Source organism: Lytechinus variegatus, chromosome 5 (assembly GCF_018143015.1).
Source record: "Lytechinus variegatus isolate NC3 chromosome 5, Lvar_3.0, whole genome shotgun sequence".
Lineage (NCBI taxonomy): Eukaryota > Metazoa > Echinodermata > Echinoidea > Temnopleuroida > Toxopneustidae > Lytechinus > Lytechinus variegatus.
Window position 1 is genome coordinate 41,963,776 of NC_054744.1, and position 15,760 is coordinate 41,979,535.

Here is a 15,760-nt window from a genome sequence, read left to right on the forward strand (position 1 = left end):
ACAAACATAGGTGGTGGCCTTCTTGGTGGTGGCCTTCTTGTCACTCTCATCAGTGACATCCTGGAGAAGTTTTCAACTAGCTTTTGAACAAAAAATTTGTAATAAAACAAATAATGCAGAGGGTTTTTTATTGTAATGTTAGTGGGAAGAGTAACCGGTTAGTGATGGCTGATGCGGCATTGTAAATGCTGTACAGCATTGGCGTTAATGCACTCTCAAACTATGGAAATTTAAGCAAATTGTACAAGTGGTTGCGGGGTCATGGCTCATTTTGTAATCACATTTCGGTTAAAAAAAAAATTTAAACTATCAACCTGCAATGAATATTGGATGATAGATCCATGTAGTCTATTAAATTTCAAAACATGCATATTTTGACTACTAGCTGCGTATGCAGAGGTAATGGTAATATCAACTTCTGATTTGATATAACGCTTAATCATGCATAGGGACAAATTTGCAGATAAGTTATTATCCCTGTCTTTGGACTCTGGCTTGCCTGTATGTAATGTTTGCACTTTCCCCCACTTCCTTGACATAATGTTTATTTTGCAGCTGTTAAGCTACATGTATTTACTCTGAAATCTTGTATTGTGGTGTGACATACATGTATTTGATTATGTAATACACAATCATTCACATAATTTAAACATTTAAGTATTATTCATTTCAACTTCATGATTGATTTGAACAATTAAAAAGCTTAAAACGTTATGTTTCTTGACCATCTTGCATGCAAACATGCATGAAGTATGATGAGATTTAAGGGCAATCATGAATATTTATATTGCAATAATACAGGAATCATGCTATTTTTGAACTTTCGCTAGAGTTCATGTTACTTCACGTATGGAGATCAGAAGTGGCATTTTATCTCCAAAATTTCTTCTGAAATGTAATTACATGTATATTTTATGAAATGTGTGTGATACATGATACATTATTTTTGCCGAATAAGATGAATCATGTCAAAAATTGGACCACCACTTTGGTTGTGTAAAAAAAAGTCTATAAAATGTAGGAACTGCTTCAAATGAAATTATAGAGGCACAATATTGTAAATGATAGTTTCAAGACTTTGATATAAGAAAAGTAGGTGCACTTTATAATTGTGTTCAATTTAAAAATTAAAACATTTTTTTTATCCCTGAAAGCGAATTGTATTTCAATTAGGTACACTCTTCATAGAGATCAAGAGGCTAAATCGATGCATACATGTCACCTTTCCTTTGTATTCATTACTTGCTTATTTCTTTCTTTGATTGTTCATTTTATTTGGCTGAATGATTTCATTTGGGGTTGCTATTGATGATAAGAACTGTATGACAGTTTGTTTTCTGTGAATAAAACTTTATTTTTAAAACCTAATTGATATTTTGTGAACATTTTGACCAGGGTCTGAAATGTCTCTTTGGGGTAGGTGCTTTTCAGGTTCCCATACACTGGAAATAGGATCCATCTCAAAACTCACAATGGCCAATCATATTAGAAGTTGCAAGCTCTTAAAAATCGTATCAACAATTCAAAATCATTTGCTAAGAAAGCAGAGCTTATAAAAATGGGGCACCAAGTTAAAATATACACCTAACTCTTGACCCCATTGCCTTGTTTTGCATTAGTAGATCTATAAGTGAAATAGAGATGGACTAGTTAAAGAGAATAAGGAGGTGGTTGAGAGATAGAGATGGAGGGGGGGGGGGGAGAGGTTGGAAGAGAGAAAGGTTGAGTGTTTGTGTATGAGAGGGGGGATTGGGAGAGTAAATTGACCCCACCTGACGCTTGCACAGGTGATTCAGTGAATTTGTAATTTTTTATCCCCCCCCTGGCAGGGGGGGGGGAGTAATCCCAATCCTTTATTACCCTGTTCAAAATTAAAGGCTACTTGCTGTTAATACTGGATGTACATCATAAACAATAATGCCAAATTTGATGTGCTAATATGAATTGAGTGATAACAAAATTCAACTCTTGCGAAATTACGAACGGTAGGCCTATATTGCTACTGTAAATCTAACGCAACGTATCACTAAACACTATTGTCTTTAAAATAGTGTGCAAAATTCTCTTATCAATTAATTGCAGGTGAAACAAAGAACTATGATAAAATAAATGTCTTCACGTCTCATAATCTGTTTTTGTTTTATTTAAGAACATTATACTTCAAACAAGGGTCTATTGAGTGAATTCAATACAAACTTATCGAATAATTGTTTTTTTTATACTGACAAATCAAAATAATGCATAATTCATTTTATCACAGTCACTAAGAATGTGCAGTATTGTCCACCTGTTAGTTTTCACCACTTGGAATGAAAGTGATATTATGTTTCATGATCATTGATTGTATAATTTGCTCACAAGTAATATATATTTCAATCATTATTATTAATTACACCATTAAAGATGCATAAATCATCCCAAATAAAAAGGTAAACCTCAATCGTTCAGCTCTTTCTCCAACGGCAAATGTCAAAATGAACCAAAAGAAGAAAAATCGTCTATCTTGTGTTGAGTTGGCAACCAGTCAGAAAATGACTATGTTTGCCACTTCTTTCATAATTTGAAGCCTTCTTTTTGAGGATGGAAACTTCTTTTTCTTCATCCTTTTTTCTATTTTACTTTCTTTTGTTTTCCTTCACACTTTTTCTTCATTTTTTGTCTCACCTGCGAAGCAAAGTGAGACTATAGGCGCCGCTTTTCCGACGGCGGCGGGGGCGTCAACATCAAATCTTAACCTGAGGTTAAGTTTTTGAAATGACATCATAACTTAGAAAGTATATGGACCTAGTTAATAAAACTTGGCCATAAGGTTAATCAAGTATTACTGAACATCCTATTACAGTCTCATGTCACATGACCAAGGTCAAAGGTCATTTAGGGTCAATGAACTTAGACCATGTTGGAGGAATCAACATCGAAATCTTAACCTGAGGTTAAGTTTTTGAAATGTCATCATAACTTAGAAAATATATGGACCTAGTTCATGAAACTTGGACATAAGGTTAATCAAGTATCAATGAACATCCTGCATGAGTTTCACGTCACATGACCAAGGTCAAAGGTCATTTAGGGTCAATGAACTTTGGACGAATTGGGGATATCTGTTGAATTCCCATCATAACTTTGAAAGTTTATGGATCTGATTCATGAAACTTGGACATAATAGTAATCAAGCATCACTGAACATTTTGTGCAAGTTTCAGGTCACATGATCAAGGTCAAAGGTCATTTAGGGTCAATGAACTTTGGCCGAATTGGGGATATCTGTTGAATTCCCATCATAACTTTGAAAGTTTATGGATCTGATTCATGAAACTTGGACATAATAGTAATCAAGCATCACTGAACATTTTGTGCAAGTTTCAGGTCTCATGATTAAGGTCAAAGGTCATTTAGGGTCAATGAACTTTGGCCGAATCGGGGGTATCTGTTGAATTACCATCATAACTTTGAAAGTTTATGGATCTGATTCATGAAACTTGGACATAATAGTAATCAAGCATCACTGAACATTTTGTGCAAGTTTCAGGTCTCATGATTAAGGTCAAAGGTCATTTAGGGTCAATGAACTTTGGCCGAATCGGGGGTATCTGTTGAATTACCATCATAACTTTGAAAGTTTATTGGTCTAGTTCGTTAATCTTGGACATTAGAGTAACCAAGTATCACTGAACATCCTGTGCGTGTTTCAGGTCACATGTCCAAGGTCAAAGGTCAATGAACTTTAGCCGAATTGGGTGTATCTGTTGAATTACCATCATAACTTTGAAAGTTTATGGATCTGATTCATGAAACTTGTACATAAGAGTAATCAAGTATCACTGAACATCCTGTTCCAGTTTCAGGTCACATGATCAAGGTCAAAGGTCATGTAAGGTCAATGAACTTTGGCCATGTTGGGGTTTTTTGTTGAATAACCATCATATCTCTGTAAGTTTATTGGTCTAGTTCATAAAAAGAGGACATAAGAGTAACCATGTATCACTGAACATCTTGTGCGAGTTAGAGTAGTATGCAAAGTCAGCACTGCTGCTATATTGAACCGCGTGATGCAGGTGAGACGGCCAGAGGCATTCCACTTGTTTTCTCCTTTTGTTTTTCTGTTATTTTGCTTTTTTTCCCTACCCTTTTTATTGGTATTCAGTGAATACTCTCGCGTATTATTCGGCAGAGGGAATTGTCATGAAGTATTCATGCACGAATTGTAATAAAATATCCTTAGATTTTCACAACGAATGTGATGTTCACTACCATATAAATCGAGGTGTGTCCCATGCTTTAACCATTAAAAAGATAATGATATTTTGTGCACAACCCGAGGTATGACATTGATAAGATTATTTGTGTTTAGTTCATAGTTTCTTTAAAAAAGAAAAGAAAATTGAAAATATGTTAGTACAGTCATGGTTTAGACAACGAACATTTGGAGACATCTGACTACTAAAGTTGGTTCAAACCTATTATTGATTTCAACAAACTTTTCAGGTCCCTTATTATTGTCTCTAAATAGATCAAGTTTCTTTCCGCTAAGACATGAAAGAATCGTGCCGTTTCATCCGATGAAGCAATTAGCATTTATCAAAAGTTCGTTGGCCTAATTATAACAGACCAGTCACAAAGTGCGCGGTTAAAATTGATTTGTCTAATTATTAACAGGGTCATCTTCAAAAAATTACTCATAAGCCAGTTGGTGTTTACATTTGAGCGCCTCTACGTTTAATATTTTGAGCTTCTATTCCCCTTTAATAGATTGTTTTATTAATTTTTTTATTAAGTTATCGTTTTTTAGTTTATGGTTTTCCCTTTCTTTATATCTGCTCATTACATATAGAAAAGGTCGAAGGTACTGGATACTCACACAATACGATCTCACAGTGTGTTCACATAGTTGACTAAGGGATATGCTCAAATTCAACAGTGTGGAGACATCTTCACACTGCGGACACCTCGACAGTGTGACTGTTCACAGTGTGTTTACATGGTCGACTATGTGAATATGTGATTCATACTGTTGTTCCACACTGAACACACTGTGTCACACACTGTGAGACATTGTTGTCTTTCCAGTATACCATTCAAATTGTTTACACCACGGATGATTGATTGATTGATTCATTGATTGATTGATTGATTGATTGAATTATTGATTCATTGATTGATTTCTTGATTGATTGATTTCTTGATTTCTTGATTGATTGATTGACTTCTTGATTGATTGATTGATTGATTTCTTGATTGATTGATTCATTCATTCATTCATTCATTCATTCGTTCGTTCGTTCATTCATTCATTCATTTATCTTCTTACTTCATAAAAACAAACAATACAAACAGTGTAAAGATGGTATAACAGGATACAGTACAATATAGTACAATATATATATGGATATTCAATGCATAAAGAAAACATACACTACACGAAAAAATTAAACCAATATCTGATCAATACTTAATTCAGACAAGAAGAGAAACAGTATATGTAAATGTGGGGGATCATTTAAAAAGTTAAAAACTTATAACATATTCCCAATTTTGTCATTATACAAAATCCACCAAGACCTTTACTTGGAGTGTTTCATAAAACTGCTTCTAAACCTGTGTATAACTTTACAAGAAAGGTCAGCTTGAATGTTTAGCAAACCATATGGATACTATAAAATAAAAACTTTAAACATCAATGATATGCTGGAAAGCGCTTTGAGCCGTATATAGCGCTATATAAACCGAGCTATTATCATTATTGTTGTTGTGGTGGTTATTATTATCATCATCAATATTATTGTTATTATTATCATTACTATTATTATCATCATTATGGAACATACTTCTTGATAAATTTGTTGATTAATGTGAATATAGTTCTATGTTTAGATAGCCAGGCATCTCGGTCATAATTACTCCTGCCCAATATTTTCGTGAAGTCATTAATGATTCTTTACGATCTCTACTTCGATATCTTCTTTCTTAGGTTTCACCATGATAAAGGATTAACAATAATATTGATAATCATATTGAAATACGTGTTTATCAAGAATTATTCTGGATCAACAAAAATAAGAATTGAAATGTAATCTTACTAGACTGATGATGACGTCATTGAAATCTCAAGATGTATGAAAGACAGTTGCCATGAACGACCAAGGGCTTGGTCAAGAGTTGCAACTTATTAACAGCTAGTAATGAGATTTACAAATAGTAGCACGGTGATATGGGGATATAGGTGAGATATTTGACGCCCATGGATGGCAAATTCCTTTCTCCCATTCCATTTGACATGTTTAATCATATCAATCACATACCAAATATGGTTTTAAAAGTCTCATTTCCTCGTGCTGTTTAAATCGGTTCTAATTATGTTATGATATCTATGCACAACTACGATATTTAGGCCGAATTACAAAGGATGCAATATAAAAATCCACAATTATTAATTTTTCACTTTTATTCTCCCTGATATTTTTTTTCATTTATCTACCAGATGCCGCGGAACGATTTTTAGATTATGGGAAGGGGGGGGGGGCTGAGCATGAACAAATCACCAACTGTTGGTCCTTTTCACTGTTTTTTTTTTACACAAAGGGGGTTCCATGGCCCCTGTCTTCTACTTGTGTGATTTAGACTATTTTATTGATAAATGTTTGCTTCGTTTAAATAGGATTGTAAGCAATTTGGATACGATTTCTTAAATGAAAATTCAACCTTTTAATATTCGTATAGAGTAATATGTAACTACTTAATATATGTTTTATACATCCATCTTTAAAGCTTAATTAGCACAACCCATTAAGCTAGCGTTTTAAACAATTATCACGATTTCATTATTTTGTAAGATTAATGTAGGCCTACAATATTGTTCGCACATTCCAATTACTTGGAATACTGAAAGCGATTAATTAAAAATCTGCTCTTAGTTAATGCTAGAGTTTCGGTAGCTTACTACAAAACTTTGGACTATTGGTTTCATGAAATTCTCCCTGATATCTACTCATATCGAGGCATAATTTTCCATTAATTTCGAAAATATGATGTAATAGGGATTGTCGATTACCGGGGGGGGGGGGGAAATTCATTTTTCATGTATTGTCCGATATACTTCCTCATTATGATTTAACGATTGTGCAATATAGAAAGAACGAGAAAAGGGAATTTATAGGCCTGCAGAACGAATACTGCTTGTAAGACGATATATTAAAATTCAGGATTTCATCAGACGGGCGGCGAGTAGAATTTTTAACAATTATATATAGAGTTGTCAATAGTGACAGATTCTATTTAAAAAAAAAAAATTTTTATATCAATGGGAATATAATAATTCTTTTATTGTTTTTTTTAGAATACAGCCATGTGCCTCTCTGGGACGGTATTTATTCAAATTATGAATATAACTGGAAATGAAATCTGAATATATTGAGCAGCTACACAAAGAGATTGATTCAACCAATAATTATCACGGATATTTTTCATGCCTACTCTGTCAAAGAAATACAGTATGAATCTTAATTTTGGAAGAGTTTCAGTCTTTATCAATTCATTAGAAGAAACATCAATCAATCAATGGATATGACAAATGAATCGATCTTACTTGTTATCACGTTCCATCAAGGTATTTTTGGTGGGTAGAAAGGGGGTAAAAAAAGAGGGAAAAACAGAACACATTTTAATTGACTGTACTCGAAACATTGAAAATATATTCCCTATTATTATCAAGACCTGACACATGTCCTTAGCAAACCTTGATATCAACCATACTTTGATCAAGTAGTATCAAACTTGCTCTTATTTGATAACTACACTTGTGTACACACCCAACGCTCTGTACCGAGCTGATAGCATAAATTACTTTGAGAGTCGATAGATTGAACCTTGCTACGCAGTTTAAAACACAACCACCAAGTGGTTTAAACGAGGTGAGAGCTGATTAATGAGTAACTAGTTAAGATGCTTAATCCTATTGTCTTTAAAACCAGGAGAGATGATTATCACAAGAGAGTTGAGATAATGTAAAGCAGTCTGTATAACGGCCAGAGAAAAAAGAGGCGTATCGACATTGCAGCATTCGACGGACCCGAAAAAGGATGTCCTTATAATATCAGGCGCTGAATTGGTAAATTAAACGTCGAATATGTTTTCATTTGACGGGTGATATTCCAACAAACACAACAATAATTCATTCACTTCCCATCGCACCCGATCTTCATCTATTATTATTTTCATTGATATTCAAGGACTTTTCAACGCACACTGTATTCTGGTTGATTGACATTTTCTGATTTTGACTTTCTGTTCGATATTATCGCATTTAGTCGAACAGCTGAGAGTTACTTGTCATCGTCTGATTGTACAAGAGAAGCTGTGTGTACTCTCCATCATGACGAATTCAAACAATGATATTGATACTGCTAGCGGTGGCGTGAAAGCGGAAAATGAAAGTGTATTCGAAGCCGTAAAAGAGGAATCCAGTGCGGACACTCGTGCGGAAGATGTGGACACTGAGAAAACTGCAGACACCATCCAAGAGAAGCAAAAAGAATTGACACGTGTAGTTTTGTGGACGGCACCCCGGTCGATGTCGACTGCGTTCGAGAGATGTATGACAATGGTTCCGAACACGAAGATTCTCAATGAGATGTACGCCGCTGCATTCCTTCTCGGACCCAACCGGAAGATGAGATGGTGGCCAAAGCTTGCACCAACACATTCCTACAAACACTGCAAAGAAAGGTTTGAAGCCGATTACTCGACATACGACTTTGTCTTTGCCAAGGACTTTCCTTTGGAACTTTACAAACGACCAGATATGCTTCCGAAGGGATATCAGCACACTTTTCTGATCCGAAATCCAGTTAAAGTTTTCAAATCCCTGCGAGCAACTTTATGTTCATCATTCGTCATTAGGACACTGAGCTTTGGGGCTAAGATCAAGAGGTGCTTCGCAACCGATGGGTATTTCTTCCAGGACATGTGGGAGCTGTATTCATTTCTTCGAGATGATCCTGACTATCCAGTCCCAATTATCATGGATGCTGATGATATCGTTGATGATCCCGAAGGCATGATCAGAAAGTATTGTGAGATCATCGGAATCCCCTTCAACCCTGATATCCTCAAGTGGGAGAAGGCAACACTTAAGGATCTTCCCTGGGAAGGTCCTAGGTTCTTTCATATTGCCAACTGGATGGTGGGATGCTACAAAAACGCCCTGAACAGCACCGGATTCTTGAGAGGTGGCCGAAGAAAGAACAAAGTTTCTAACGAGGGCACATCGAATAAGTCCAGTAGGGACACATCTGCGGGTGCAGCAAAACCGGCAGAAGAAGCTGCTGAGAATGGACAAGAGCAAACTCTCAAAGACCCACACAATGGCGCTTCAATAGGTCTTGAAAATGAGACAATCGCCAATGGTATCTCTGTTCAACAACAGGGTGGCCCTGTAAAAGTGCATGAGACAAGCCCTTTGGTAGGGGCAGCCGTTCAAGAAGATCCATTTGAACCCGACCTAACAGGGCTTCATTCTGATGTCCGTCGTGCAATCAAATTTACAATGCCATTTTATAGGAAACTGTACGAACAGAGAATTGTCCTTGACAAGGTAGTACGCATATAAGAATATTTATCCTGACTGTATTGTAGATATAGAAATGATGATTGATGTGCGTACTTTTCAATCGCATACCCCTAAATTATTTACTCGTGCAATTCTGGAAGATGGACCTATATTCGAGAATGTGTTGTATCTAGCTTATACTACAGTACTTCATTGTAATCCATAAGCGTCACAGCTGAGACAATAAGCAAAGTATATTTAAAACTTGTTCTTAAAGAAAAAAACGTTAAATGTTATAGGACTGTTGTATTGAAAATGAAGTAAATAACGGTCGTCATACATAAATGATGTCATAATAGAGGACCGTTTGTCTCGCTGCTTTATTTGGAGATTTGTTTTAATTGCAGAAAAGAAAGTATTTCCATCCTCCTACTTCAGGTCTCTATAGGACTGTTTCCACGAGAACTTGCTATGGAATGACTTATTCAGTGTACATGAGGGAATCTTTCATCATGTTATTTGATCAGGACTTGTGTTTTTGCCTCGTCTCTATAATTGTTCTTTTCATTAGATGTTTTTAACATTCTCGATATTCTGCAATATCCAAGATAAAAACCCTTAAACATCAAATGACAAAAGAATATCTGAAATACTAGATGCTATATGTCGATAACTACCTTTTAACAAAGAGGAGAAAGAGAGACATTATTTTTCAGTCCTTATAAGTAAAATTCTAATCCCTACTTTGGTTTTTTCTTTTGTATCTTAACGCTTTGGTTAATGACTGACTTTTCTAAACTACTACACTCAGTACTAGAACTGTTTCTAAAACATTTGACGCACTGTGCAAAGTTGAAATAGTAACGGTTTAGTAAGTCATGAAACCGTTTGCGTTTGTCAATGCGTGGGTGAGGGTGTGTGAGTGTGTGTGGGTGTGGGTGACAGGGCACCATGAGAATGTGCGTGTGGATTAAGTTGTTGGTATGGGGAGTATAGACATTGTATTATTAATTGATTTTTGGATGTTAAAACTAGAAAGGATTTGCTATGTTGGCATTACAGTGTTCCCGAACCCGTTTATGATATTGTGATGCATATTACTTTATATTTATTTAGGCTACATGTTTCCTTTAAATTGCCATCATTCATATTTCGTGGCAAAAAGTGTCAAGACACAGGATTTTGATGACAAAAATAACATGACAATATTTCGTCACTTGATGTGATATTTTCACTGAATTATTCTTTTTTTTTCTTTATTAATCATCTATTTTTCAATTCAATCAATTCGGATTTTGATTATGATATTTTGATCGGTAGATTCTAATGAAAGCCTAGAATAAATTTGTTTGGAATATAAACGCCCATTCAGTAATTTTTGGTTATGTCACCTAATTTGAATAATGATATGGAGACAAAATAAGTTTACATATCTTGTCAAGATATAATGAACTATATGGGGAAATACCCCTATTTTCAAATGTATTTCATCTGTTGAGGAATGGTGAGTGAACTGAAAATAGTTAGCATTGTTTTTTTGTTGTTGAAATTATAAGAACGGTTTCTCTACTCTTCTCTGATTGTAAAACGGAATACAAAAGACTGGTACCACTGTTAATTCTAATTTACCATTTGTGATAACGATTTTTTGAAAAGTATTTATGAAGCTTAGTATTTTCTAGAAAATGTTACTGATGTGAGCAACGATACTGCATGAAGGCATTGAAAAGATCCCTTTGCCTATAAAGAAACATACAGATGTCGAAATCACAAAGAGTCTACTTGGCTAATTTCAATGACACCCAGCAGCTGAGAATACTGCAATTGCGAATAATAAATCATAATACTTGCATGAATATCTATGTTTTCAGTATTTTATTTTTTTCTTTAAATCTATCTAGAAAGATTATCCTATAATCCTTGAGTGATATTTGAAAAACCCGGTATTTTACTGCAAAGATTGTCAATTGAAACGTATATTTTGTGTGAAGACTTGGTAAGAATAATTGTGCTACACTTCTTCAGCATTATTGCACTTAAATATAAATGTTTCATGATATTTTTCTCCGAATTTTTTACTTCAAATCAAGCATTATTAGTGGTTTTTGCGTCGGTATGGATGTTTAAATAATCCTGCAGTGATGTGTTAGAACATGGAAACGTGTCACTCATCAATCTGCAATTCGCACATTAGTGAGCTTCCATATTATTGAGCAAAACTTCAGTTACCGTGGCATTTAATTCATGCCAAGAGACGTCCCTGCAAGATGATTTCATGCATAATATATTTGCACTATAATGAAGGATATGACTTGATGTATCTTAAAACCGCTTAAAAACAGCTGATCGCCTGAAATTAAAGTATATTTATTTTCATTCTAAATCACAATAGTGTGCACTTTTTTACATCTAAAACTTAACAAAACTTGCATTTTGTTTGTATGTATATTTCAGAAACGAACAATTTATTTTGTCTCCATAGTATGAATATTTATACTTAAGGTGCATCATAATTCTAAATATATGATCCAAAATAGTTCACTCTCTACACATTATAACTTATTTCAGGAATATCAAGGTGTGTGATAATAATACAAGTTCTTGTACACTCTGTATGAATTGTCGAATGATTATTTATTTTATATGTATCTTCTCCGATGACCCTTAACAAATTTCCTTCATAAATTTATAAAGATCTGTTTAAATGATGATGTACACTGATCGACAATGAATAAAATTATCTTTGAAAATAACTTATGAATATTTTATTTTGCAGTTGTCTGTAATGATTCATTGTTGATAATATTGTCATGGCAGTACTGATAATGATCAGAAAGACTACCAAAAATCATTGTGATCATCATGATCATCCTCTTTATCACCAACATAACGAACCTGATAAAAATAGTTAAACAACTTAAAGATCATTCTGGCGGTTCAGATCAAATATTAGTTGTAACAATTGCAATATAGTCTCCACAGGGTCCATTTTCTGATAAAATTTCAATCTTGTGTGATCAAATGACATGAGTGATCGACTTTGAAGAGAATGTATTTACTAACACTGCACATATTTGACCAGAGGTAAGATTCTTGCTCGTTTTCTGAGAGAAAACGTCAAACGATGTCATAAGCCAGGCATAAGAGTTCTGATGAGTAACTGGCATGATAATCCTAGAAACAAATCTTTAACCATAATGTTGTGTCATTATGTTCGAACTGGCGAGCTCCATAGTTGATTATGGAAACGATGGTGATAGTAATGACGACAAAGATGAATTCGATGATGATGAAGATTGTGATAATAATGTTGTTGTTGATAATAAGGGCTTTGATAATAATCATTAGAAAGCTGGTGATTATGACGATGATGATGATAACGATGGTGAACGTGATGATATTGTTATTTTTAGTATACATTAATGATTTAGTAAATTCATCTTCCATTCTTTCTTTCATCTTATTCGCCGATGATACTAATATTTTGTTATCTCACAAGAACTTACCAGAATTAATAAATATAATGAATATAGAATTAAATAAAGTTTCATCATGGTTTAAATGTAATAAGTTATCTCTTAACATAAGTAAAAATCATATTATGCATTTTCAATCATCTCACAAAAATGAAACTTTTACACAAGATCTAAAAATTGATAATGTGCCTTTAGATAAAAAAGAATACGTAAAATTCCTTGGTTTCACAATAGACAAGCATTTATCATGGACTACACACATAAGCAACGTGTCTTCCTCTGTAGCTAAAGGAATTGGAATACTATGTAGACTAAAAAAAATCTTACCAGAGAAATCTCTTGTGATGATATATAATACTTTGATTTTACCATATATTCACTACTGTAACCTCATTTGGGGGAATAGCTGCAAGACAAGGCTTAATCATAAACTTTTATTGCAAAAGAAAGCGGTTAGAATTTGTTCAAAATCTGCATATCTTTCACATACAGACCCTCTTTTTTATCGTCTGAAAATATTTAAGATGAATGATATTAATACTTTACAAATAGCACTGTTATAGTATAGATATAATTACGACATGCTTCCTCCAGTATTCACAGATTTATTTTCATATAATAACAATTTACACTCATATCCAACAAGAACATGCAATAATATTCACTTAAACAATCCCAGGACAATATTTGCACATAAAACACTAAGACATCATAGACCTGATATTTGGAATGCATTGCCAGATTCACCCAAGCTGACAAGATCATTTTATTCCTTTAAACGAACTATAAAAGAATTGCAATTAAACCAATACCTAACAAATTGAAAAAAAGAAAATCATTACCATTGTTATCATTATTTTAATTAGACAATGACTTTTATCTAGAACATGTATAAATTAAAAATCAAACAACAAAACGTGTTATTTTCTAAAATCCCATGCGAAGGACCAAGCATCTCCCTTGTCCCCCCCTCCCAGTCCCTCTTGCACCTGCACGTTTAATGACAGTAGACATTAATTATTTTGGCTATTTTCCAGGGTTGTTACGTTTTCAAGCTTTGCTTTTGTGACGACCCTTGCAACAATCCTATTTATTGTAACAGAAAATACCACTTAATGATTTTCATTTATGTACGATATGTTTGAGGATTTATATACACAACTATTGTTCATTATTTTGATGTCAAGTTTCAGATATTTTTTTTCGTGTCCAGAATTTGTTATGAAAAATAGTGCAAAAACCAATAAATGAAATGAAATATAAACGCAAGCTGAAAATTATTAATATTCAGACCTGAAAAGGAACATTTAAAAGACCCCTTTCAAGAAAGAGACGATATTAGGTGTCCCAGTAAATAAATAGACCTAACACGAGGACGAAGCGTGAGCCTATTTTTATGTTAAGAATTTAAGAATTAATATTCTAAGCACTTTTTGTAATCATTAACATGATGCATATCTAAACAATCAATGCGAGCAATAAGCGCGAGCTGAAAATTATTGATATTGAGACCTGCACTCACTACATTATATTGAGAAGTAATTTCACGATGCTAAGCTATTAATGCAAGCAGGATTGGTAAACTGAATTATTTGATACACTTACCTGAAAAGGGCAAATTTTAAGGACTATTTGTAGGAAATCATAAAGAGGATGCGTATCTTATCTGCGTAATGCGAGCGCAAAGTGCGAGATGTTTTTTTATATCCTCATCTGAAAAGGGTGATTTTAATGATTGTAAAATTAATAAAGAGGATTTTGTTCCCTTTTATTACATCAGCACGTGGTGAAAAGCTTTGACAATTAGACCAGAAAAAATGTGTATTTGAGAAAGGAATCTTTTATAAGTAGTTTTGTTGGAATTCTTGAAGAGAATAAGAAAATATCACTAACCAATAGTTGGCACGAGTATTACCTATATTATTTGACCCTTGAAATCATGGGAAAGATACGAAAATGTCTTTTGAAAGACAGCATATGCACTTTGCATCATTTTTTTTAAGAAACAGCAACAATTTTTGAAGTCATGATTTTTTGACAATCTGCACAACTGACAAACCTTGAAACTTTTCAATTGTAGGGGAAGGCGGGGTAAGTTGAGCATAGGGGCAAGTTGAGCCACCAGCCCCAGGCCAATAATGAATGAGTCAGACATTGTGGTGGTGTCATGTATTGATGACCCTACCACATTGTTTCCAACTTTGAAACAAAAAGTCGTTTTTTAGAGGGAAAAATATGAATTTCAGCCAAAAAAGTAAAAAATAGTGTGAAATAGATAAGTGCTTTATAAACACACGTCTTTAAATATAATAAAGACATGATAACAGCATTATTAGTCCAGGTATGGATCTCATTCTTGTCATAGTCTTTTATATGATTGATGCATAATAAATGTGTGGATACAAAATTATCGCACTAAGTTAGGACTGGGGTAAGTTGAGCCAAACAGCATGGGGCAAGTTGATCCATGGTAATTCCTATGGTAATGTATCTTAAAAAACAAACAAACCATAAAAATCGATTGAAATGCAGGCTGAAAGGAGCAAATTTACATGACTGCTCTTTTCCTTTTACAGGATGTTAGTATTTATAGAGAATTAGCAAGTGAAAAGACTTTGAACAACAAATTGACATGCTGGTTCTCCCCCCATACACTTTGTACATAGTTTTTGTCGCTCAATTTACCCCAGAAGGTGGCTCAAACTTACCCCATATATGGGGCAAGTTGAGCCATTTGACA